Raw genomic sequence first — 11,036 nt, 5'->3', positions numbered from 1 at the left:
CATTAAAACTGTCCTGTTGGGTTTCCTGTTGAGTAGAAGAAAAACAAGAATTATTAATCGAATAAAAAGGATTTTTTTTTTACCTAACATGTCAAATCAGATTATTGTGGATTTCGATCTTTAAAAAATAAAACCTTGTGATCTGCGTTTGCGTCACAATATGATGCGTTCAATGACGCTTTTAAAAAAGTCTCTTCCAGGTATTAAGTCTCTTAGAATTTCATTCAAAGCAATAATAACATTTTAAATTGACTCTATAAACAAATTAATGTAGTTTGGGAAAAAAAGCAAACGTGTCAACATGTTCAGAAATTCTTTATGTATTTAGTAACGCGTGTAAAGTGTTTTAATAAACGTTAAACTGGAAAAAAAAAGGGAAAAGTTTGTCGTTGAGTAAACTCGGAAAATAAATAATTCTGAGGATAATAATAATATATATATTTTTTAAAAACGGTTTGAATGCGAACTTTATTTATAAATTCAAAGTCCGCAATAAACGTCGTAAATATTTCTGCATCTTCGGTTTTCTCTCTCGGTTGAAGTGGTTGAAAAATGTATTTACCTTCGTCCGTGTCCGTGCGAGTGTGTGCGCTACTATTCCGTCTTGCTGTCCATTCCTCGCTCACATGTTCCCCTGCTGAGGTCCAGAGCTCGAACACCCGGAGCTCCGTCTCCTCCTCCGCTTTATCCGGCGACCTGCTCCACCCCGCCCCGGAACGTGAATATGTGTCCGCGCTCATGTTTCCCAGCACGCGGTCCCAGCCTGCGAACATACTGTCCATGATTTACACCGGTTCAGGGGCGGCCGCCGGGACCTGGAGGCAGGCGGCACTCTTGAAAAATTCTCAAATTTTTTTTTTTCATTGAATTGACAAACGTTGAAATTATTATTGGTTTATTTGCTTTACACCAAGGAATCGTATTTACTTGTTGTCTAAAAATGTATTTTCTTTTTTGGCTAACTAAATAAATTTGTGGTTGAAAACAGCCCATATATATAAATTACTGTTTTATCCTATTGAAAAAAAAATAGAAAAATAAAAAATGACATCTCCATGTAAACATCACTTCTGAGGGAATTCAAAAGAGTTCTTTCCAGCACAAAAATCTCTCCAGCTTGTCCCTGGACCTCCCCCCAGTTGACAGGCATGACATTCTCTCTTTAATACAATGGTGCTGCAGCTCTACTTTGAGTCTCCCCCCCATTGCAAAATCTTGCTTGGATCATTTAATTCAGTTGTAGCCCCAAAATAGTGACTTCAGCTAAAGGTAGGAACATAAAAAGTAGTGAACAGCATGTTTCAAACTTAAGGCTTGGGGGGAAAAAGTCAGAGAACTTGCTTTTAAAACCTCAATTATTTCTAAAAAACACACCCTTCCTCCTCATTTATCGTCTCCATCAATCTTATTCCTCTATTTTCTCTTCCCTCTTTTCTCAGATATCTCCAATATCTTCAATTTAAAGCTATTTCTGATCTTGTCCCGTCATGTCACTTCGCAAGAAAACCTCAAATCTCTCTGTTCTTGCTCTGATTCTTCAGATTTACGTGAAAGTTGTCGGGTTTGACGTCGATTGTTTTGCGCTCACGTGCATGCAAGAGTAAAATGTTCTTGCTTAGAGTACGAAATGTATGTCAACAAACATTAGCGTAATCTGGGAGTCAAATAAATACTGCTGATTTAAGATAAGGGCTGTTAGGTCTGAGTGGACACATCATCTTGACTGGGTCCTTGGATGGAGATACTGTAGTCACTGTTAAGGGCAGGAGTGTGATAACTCTTTTTTTTACAAGTTAAAGAGATGAAAACAAGAGTAGAAAGTGACATCAAAGCAAGAGTGACCTCATTCAAATGTTCAAAACAAAAAATATTTTGAATTTCCTTGATTTTCAAAAGCATCACTACAATCTATATTCCTCATTATTTCCATTGAGAAATGCACCTTGCCTCACCATCCGCATTACATTTCCGAATCACGTAAACTTACTCCACTTAGTGGAGCAGCGGCTCTACTCCGAGCCTCTCCTGGATGACCCTGCTCTTGTTCTTGCGTTGACTACCCATGGTTTCGGGACCATAGGTCTCTCTGGCCATCAGACTGTTGAATGAAATATAACTGAGCAATGCACTTTTTAAAATATTTTGTATTAATTCTATTTATACCATATTGCACTATTTTTTACTTATTAATATTTATCACTTTTATATACATTAATTCTATGCAATATTTAAAACGTTATTTATTTATTCTGTTTATACCATATTGCACTATTTTTAACTTATTAATATTTATACTGTTATATACATTAATTCTATGCAATATTTAAAACGTTATTTATTTATTCTGTTTATACCATATTGCACTATTTTTAACGTATTAATATTTATACTTTTATATACATTAATTCTATACAATATTTAAAACGTTATTTATTTATCTTGTTTATACCATATTGCACTATTTTTAACTTATTAATATTTATAACTTTCGAAATATACATTAATTCTATGCAATATTTAAAACGTTATTTATGTATTCTGTTTATACCATATTGCACTATTTTTAACTTATTAATATTTATATTTATACTTTTATCTATACATTCACTCTGCTGTTTTTTAACGCTAGCCAAACAACGAAATTTTGTTGCCAGTTTCCCTGCTGTGTTTTCTGCGCAATGACAATAAAAGAAAGTCTATAGGTGAAGGTAGGGATGTATAGATCAAGCCTTTTGACTCAGCTCTCTTTCCACCACCACACATCTGTGAAGGGTCCGACTCCTGCTGACGCCCCTCTGCCTCCCTGCCTGCACTCTTGAACAAATCCGTCCCTCATTGGACATATTTATGAGGCTCCGGCAGGAACTAACCGACACTTAAAATTCACGATTATATTGATGAATCCTGACAAGATAAAAAACAACTCATGAGACCGATGGGCTGAAATATGACGTCCATCTTTACGAGGGCACAAGACCTCTTTTAATTGTGCAGCCTAATGTGAAATGAAACGGATTACAAAACCTCGGTGCAAGCAGCGGCTCAGACCAAACACTAATCCCGGGTTAACGTGGTGTCTGAAATCTCTTATTAAACCGGTAAAAACAATGGCAGAAACAAGTCGAAATAGCCCCTGATTTGGTCGGCGTAAGAGCAGATTACAGCTCATGTTTTCACAATGTGCGTTACACGGCAACGTGTTCCCTCAAACAAGAGCAACATTTATTTGAACACAATCAAATCTTTTATCAGCTCAAAGCTGGTGTCTTGTGCTTGAACAAAAAAAAAAAAAGGGGATTTCTGATGATCATCTCTGGCTCTTCTTCTATTATAAAACTTGTCACAGTCGAATGTCCTCAGCTGCCTCGGTGTTTATCCCAGGCTGGGACTGCGCAGGCAGGAGCGTACGAATGGCTGAAGATGTGTGTAATCATTGTTTATTTGTCTTGAAAGGGGAAGTGGACCTTTCGCTAACTGTTTGTGCAAACACGCTCTGAAAGGTCCAGTCATGTAATCACCTTAATGAAGGCGAGAGGGAAGTTTATTTGCTCAAGTTATACAAAACGTGTAAGTTTTTGCTTCTCGCCCGCCGTGACCCGTCGTTCAGCCGCCTTGACCTCGCCGTCTAAACCTGTCCTCGCCGTGACACCTCCTGAGCCGTTCTGATGAAGGTGTTTTATTGTTTGTTGGCTCATAATCACACTCGTTTTTTTCTGAGCTCGGTTACACATCGAGGGTGTCTAAGTCGATCAGTCAAGGGGGGCCGAGATGAAGTTATACTTAGAGAAGAACATTCTTCTGTTCAATTTTCAAAGGTCATTTTTTTTAGCGAAGAGCATCTTTGCGGTCAGTTTTGTAATACGTACTTGAGCGCCAGTTCCTGCTCATAACACAGCTTCTAGCTAATAACTGTTTTTTAAAAGAAAAACAGATATCCTCTTTCCCATCTTTTACACAACTTCCGGACAGTTGTATCTCTTTTGTTTTTTTGGAAATTTCCAGTTGCATGAAAAAGCACATACTGTGGTCTTTATGAGTGTGTTGGTGTATCTAGTTTTCCAGTTTCTAATGCAGTGCTAAGAGCAGCAGACGAACAGTTGACACCCGAACTGCCAACCTAGGCACCTAATTATTTGATTTAACAAAAACTACTCAATTAAGCTTAAAATGTATTTAAGTTTGCATCTCAAACTTTGGATTAAAAATACTCCTTGTGTGTAACTGTCTAAAAATAAAATATTTTGTAGCTTAAAAATATTACATTAAAACGTGAGGAAAGAATGTAATAAAAACTAAACATGTGTTTAAAGCTCTTGCTGAGACATATGAAATGACTTGAAAGTCTGAAACCTGTAATCAAATGTTTTGTATTGATTAAGACGGTTTTTCCTGAACGAAGTGAGTAAGAATGGGTTTTTGGATCATCCTCTTTCAGAATTTCAGTTACAGACCAGTATTGTTCGTCCATTACGTACCAGAGATCAGTCTCCCGCCCGTCAATCATAATCAATTGCATCATCTGTTCATTGGCTTCTACAGTACATCTGGAACTTTTTCAAAAAAAGGTTCAATTTCTCCCAGAAAAGTGTTGTAATTACAAGTGTTTTTTGGTATACACAGGTTAAGTGCATTGGACAACAAAAAAAAAGCAGAAGAAAAAAGCCTCATTTTACATTATTTTACACACAATTCAAAAATTAGGTCTGAGAAAATCATTTGCGACCTCAACTTAATATTCAGTTGGACACCCTTTTGGAGAAAATAACTGAAACCAATCCCTTCCTATAACCATCAACAAGTTTCCTACACCTCTCAACGGAAATTTTGGACCACTCTTCTTTTGCAAACTGCTCCAGGTCTCTCAGATTTGAAGGGTGCCTTCTCCTAACAGCGATGTTCAGATCTTTCCATAGGTGCTCTATGAGATTTAGATCCCGACTCATTGATGGGCATTTTTAGAATCCTCCAGCGCTTTGTCTTCAACCATTTCTCGGTGCTTTGTGACGTATGTTTTGGGTCATTGTCCTGCTGGAACATCCATGACCTTTGACACAGACCCATCTTTCGGACACTAGTCCTTACATTACCGGCCAAAATGTTTTGATATGAAATGTGTCCAGATTTCATGATTCCTTGCACACAGTCAATGAACCCAGTGCTAGAGGCAGCAAAACATCTTTGAACCTCCACCATATTTGACTGTACCGTGTTTTTTTTCTTTGTAGGTCTCATTCTGTTTTCTATAACTGGTAGAATGACGTGCTTTACTATAAAACTGTCCAAAAGTCTCATCTGTCCACAAAACATTCTTCCAGAAGGTTTGAGGTTGACTCAGGTATGTTTTTGCAAAATACAGTTTGGCTTTTTTATGCCTCTGTGTCAGAAGTGAGCTTCTCCTCGGTCTCCTGCCATAGCGTTCAGATGACAACGTCCGTGTCCAGGGAGATTTGCCACAGTTCCATGGGTCGTGAACTTCTTGATTATCTCGGCACATTTGACAAAGTAACTTCAAGGTCTCTGGAGATCAACTTGTAACCTTAAAATAATGTAAAATAAGTTGTTTTTTTCTTCTTCTTTTTTGTGTTGTTCCAATGCACTTAAAGGAAATAAACTTATTCATGTGTGAATCAAAACATTTGTAATTGCAACACTTTTCGGGGAGAAATGGTGCATTTTCTGGAAAAGTTCGAGGGCTGCCAATACTTTCGTCCATGACTTTAACTGTACCTCGCAGAAAGATTACACAAAAATGGTACCCTCATAGAGCACCTTCAGAAGAAAGTCCGGGCCTCCTTGCTGAAGCTGTTGCCCCCGCGACCCAACCCCTCGATAAAGCAAAAGAAGAGGATGAAAAAAGAGAAGTTTTTCTTACTGAAAAGTCCACAGTTGCTTTGTTTGAGTTGAATACAGTCTCACGTTGATGGGTAACTCCTGATAAAATGTTCCATGTAAACAGATACATCTTGACATACGACAGAGCAGAGTAGACATTAAAAGAAAACACAACATAGACACAGATGGAAATTGTGGTTAACTACTAAGAGAGAAAGATTACCCACAGTTATGCACAAATACACACTTGTGCTTTTTTTTTTCTTTGGAGGACCAGATAGAAGAGCAATAAAATAATGTTTTCTAATAGCTGGAAAAATAAACCAGTGTCTGGAATGGCTGAAGAGAGCATTTTTAAGAGTTAAACTTTAGATGTTTGTTTGGAATTGATGTGCGTGATGCTGTGTAGAACTTGGAAGCACCTTTAAAACTGGAAACCGTCACCAAGAAAGGTCTTTAAAAGACAGTTAAAAAAGATCCTCAAGTGAGCCAAGAAGACACAACGTTGTTAAATTGCGTGTTTGTTCCAAGTCTCTTGATGACATCAGCAGTTGTGTCTGCAATGAACCGAAAGTGAGGACGAAATGCGTTTTCTCCACGGGGTCTCTGGATCCACTGCGGTTGCCAGATCTTGGATAAGTGAAAGAAAAAACATGGACGGCTCTGACCTTTCCAGGGTGTCCCACTGACATCTGAGGAAAATCTGTAATAACCTGGAATTATAAAACAACTAGAAAAAGAAAATAAAAAGCAACTAATGCTCAAGAAAGCCCTCAGAGAGCACATGCCTCAGCCAAGCAGCTCATTTATATTATCTATACAATTAGCACGATGTTAATGATAATGATAATGGTGCAGCAGGTGGCAGTAGAGTTTTGGAACTCGCATACACAAACCATTAGCAACCAAGCAAGGATGCAGTGGCACCGCAGTCAATAAGTACTTGTTCCTCAGCTCATCATCAAATTAAAAAAAAATGTACAGAAACTTTTATTCAGTTGTTTCCGACACAATCTTAACCTCCTTGGCAGAGGTAATGCTCATGACAGAATCATCACAAGATTAGCAACTTTAAATTCATTTCTGGAATGAGCCTGAGGTTTAAAAGTTCAACAGGGAAAAAGAAAAAAACAGATCAATAATAGCTCTTTACAGTTTTCTTTAAAAATGATGTTTTCATAAAAACACGCTTGTTATGTAATTTTTCTATCTCTTCAGAAAGGATTCATAAAAGTCATGTCAAGGTTCCGAACAAAAAGCTCTTTGTGGCGCAGGAGGAGACACAAACATGCTGGAAATTTACTGGCAAATAAAATCAGAGAGCTCTTGTTTTCGCTCTTTTACTACACTTTCCTCGGCACTCGTGGACAATGTCAAGAGACCGACGTTTTTGATGAATGCTGTATTGTGAAACAGAAGATTAACATGGAGGCAAAGAAGAATGTCTGAATAACATTTGCACTATATTGTGATAGTTTGAGAGTTATTCTTTCAGAGGAAAAAACCTTTTAACAATTATTTGTGCAGAATCATTTTAGCAATCCTCAGAAAAATCTAGTTTTTCTATTTGGTAGGAAGTAACTGGTGTTATAAGATTTTGCAAACTCTATAATGGTCGACGTGTATTAAGCCTCTGAAAGGAGACCATTACTTAATGTCGACACATTACGACATTACAATTGAAATCATTTTCTCCTCTAGGCACTGTAATCATTCTCCTCATTAGAACTTAATATCGCCTCGTACGGCCCGATGGAATTAGTGGCCACAGACGCTTATAAAGCCACAGACATATTTGTTCATTTGTTTGCCAAAATCGGTGGAAAATATGAGACATTTTTAGCAGGTTGGTTTTTTTAAAACAGCCATTTACCTTTTTTTAGCTGCAGAGCAGCTTTCCATGGATTCCTGACGGTAATCACCAAGTTGTGTTGTCAGTCTTGTGACAGCAATCAAGAGTAAGAAAAAGTTTGACCTTAAAATGAAGGTTGGAACACACGTCTCTTTAACTCTTAATCTTTCTCACAGTTGTCCTATTCACCGTGGCGTTCCAAGATCACAAAAGGATTCCGGGCTACTTGAGGTGTCAAAAAATACATGATAAACAATGTAACTATATAATTAATATTGTCTATTAACCTCTATAATGTGAACAAAACCAGATGAGAGCTATAGAGCTGGTCACGTGACAATAACTAGTGAAATTTGAAAAAAAAAAGGATAAAACAATATGAGAAATGGCATCGGACGAAGGTCAGTTGCAAAAAAATGTTTTCAGAATAAAAGTCAACCTAACAAACACTAAAGGCGAGTAAAGAAATGATGAATTGACTAACATTAGATGCGATCTCATTAGTTTTCGTTGACAAAAGTGCTCAGTCTTTTGAAACAAATTTAAAATGTGTGGACGTGACTAAATCTTGTGAAGAAAATTATAAACAGGTGACTCAGAGATTGAATAGACCGACAACAGCGACACTACAGAAGATCTTACTCACGAAACAAAAAGCCTTGAAAGACACTTTTCATATTGATTCTCCAGGTGTTCACAGAGACATAAATGACGTATGAAATATAAAGAATGCAACTTTACCAACGAAAGACGTAAAGAATAACAGATATTTTTAAATAAAATTAAGTTTAAAGTTACACGTATCAAACTCAAAGCATGAAACAGACCTGGTCAGGATGGTTAAACATGGCGTGCGAGAGCTTCAACTTTAGAACCTTAGCTGAAAATGACATAAACTATAATCACAAGACCTGGTGGTACTAGGCCACTGTTTTAAGCTTTCATTGAAATAAGGTCTTAATGAGGGTTATCGGTCTCTAACATCAGCGACAACTGGAGGATGGTTGTAGAGTCAGACCATGACTTTGATCATCCATAGGAGTTTGTTCTACAGAATAACATGAACAACTAAAGCAGTCACTGCTTCATGTTGGACCTGAACAAAGCTGTTGGTACCGAAATCCAACAACTTTAGAAAATGCTACAGTGGGAGTATAAAATCCACACCAGACCCAGTTGGTCTAAACAAGAGTATCTTCGTAGTTGGTGGCGCGATTCTTTACGGACCTCACCGACAAAACACTTCCACTCAATGGACCGATAGTAACAACAACGAAAACGTCACCCATGGTTTACGACGCACCTTCAGACAACAAGTTTTGAATTCTCTTGTTTTAAGTTTCACTTGTGCTTGAAAGTGGCACCTGTTAAATTGAACTTGAAAATTCAGAAAAAACAGTGCCCTTGGACAAATGAAGATCTCCTGAGTCTGAAGAGACTTTGTCGAAAGACTGAGCGTCTCTGGAAGTCTACTAAACTTGAGGTGCACAGACTTCACCTCAGGGATCTGTTGACTTCTTACAATGAGATGGTAGAAACTGCTAGATCTGATTACATCAGAAAACTGGTAGCAGCAAATAGGAAAAACCCCAAAGTTTTGTTTGACACGATTAATTCTCTCGTGTCTCCTGATCCTCAAATCACGCCGGTCTTCTGTGAAGCTGACAGCAATGCATTGTTGAGATTTTTCATTGACGAAATTAAATTGATCAAAGAGAAAATCTCTCCCCCTTTGTTGGGAACCCCTACTGTCTCTGAGCCCATCTCCTCCTCTTGGTCATCCTTCTCTGCTGTATCTTTGGGTGATATTTCAGCACTAGTGAACAAGATGAAACCCTCCTCTTGCTCAGATGACGTCCTTCCTTGTAGGCTTTTTATCAAAGTATTTGATGTAATTGGCCCCTGGGTTACCAATATGGTGAACCTCTCCCTTTCCACAGGGGTTTTTCCCAATGCATTTAAACATGCCATTGTGGAGCCTCTGCTCAAAAAACCAGGCTTAGACCCAACTGACCTCAGTAATTTAAGGCCTATTTCTAAGCTCCCTTTCTTGTCCAAGATCTTGGAGAAGGTGGTGTCCGAGCAGCTGTCTTTGTTCTTGGATCAGAGCGACATCCATGAGAAGTTTCAGTCTGGCTTCCGTAAACATCACTCTACGGAGACAGCTTTACTGAAAGTGTCCAGTGACATCATGATGTCGGCTGACTCTGGTAAATTCACTGTTCTGGTTCTCTTGGATCTGTCGTCAGCCTTTGACACAGTTGATCACCAGATCCTGCTGAGAAGACTAAGGGATGAAGTGGGACTGTCTGGGTCTGTGTTAGAATGGTTCTCATCTTACCTTTCTGGGCGCAGTTTTAGTGTATCTGCCAATCAAATGAGGTCTGAATCGGCAGATCTGTTGTGTGGAGTCCCTCAAGGTTCTGTTCTGGGTCCTTTATTGTTTTTGCTGTACTTGATTCCCCTTGGTAAAATCATTCAGAGATTTCCAGATGTTTCTTATCACATTTTTGCTGATGACATCCAGCTCTACTGCTCTTTTGACCCAACTGAGCCCCAAAGGCTGAACAGCTTAGTCAATTGTTTGCTAGAAATCAAACAATGGCTGAGTGAAAACACTTTACAGCTTAATGTGGACAAAACTGAAACTCTGGTGATTGCTCCTGATGATACGATTCCAGGGTTGAGTCAGTACTTGGGTGACTTAGGTCAGTCTGTCAAACTGAGCCTGAGAAACCTGGGTGTTGTATTTGATAAAGACATGTCTCTTGTTCAACACTGTAGAAAACTGACCAGAAACTGTTTCCTTCAACTGAGAAAAATCTCTAAACTTAGGAAAATGCTGTCACAACATGATCTGGAGCTTGTAATCCATGCGTTTGTTTCTTCTCGTCTGGACTATTGTAACAGTTTGTTTGCATGTCTTAACAAGAAGGAGCTGTCTCGCCTGCAGTTGATTCAGAACTCTGCAGCGAGAATTCTGACCCGCTCTAGTAGAAGAACTCACATTTCTCCGGTCCTTAAAACTCTTCACTGGCTTCCAGTTTCTTTCAGGATCAACTTTAAAATTCTGGTTCTTACTTTCAGAGCTATTCATGGTCAGGCTCCTCCTTACATCACTGATCTGATCCAGCCTTACACCCCAGCTCGGTCTCTGAGGTCTGTGGATCAGAATCTACTTATGGTTCCACGCACACGGCTCAGGACCAGAGGAGAGAAATCTTTTCAGGCTGTTGCTCCTAAGCTTTGGAACAATCTTCCTCTCTCTTTGCGCTTGATGGAGTCTACTGACTCCTTTAAGAAACATCTTAAGACGTTTCTATTTGTGCAGGCTTTTCCTTGAATTTCTCGA

The sequence above is a fragment of the Callionymus lyra genome, chromosome 4 (assembly GCF_982586985.1).
Source record: "Callionymus lyra chromosome 4, fCalLyr1.hap1.1, whole genome shotgun sequence".
Classification (NCBI taxonomy): domain Eukaryota; kingdom Metazoa; phylum Chordata; class Actinopteri; order Syngnathiformes; family Callionymidae; genus Callionymus; species Callionymus lyra.
The sequence above is the reverse complement of the archived record's forward strand: the minus strand, read 5'-3'. Positions refer to the sequence as shown.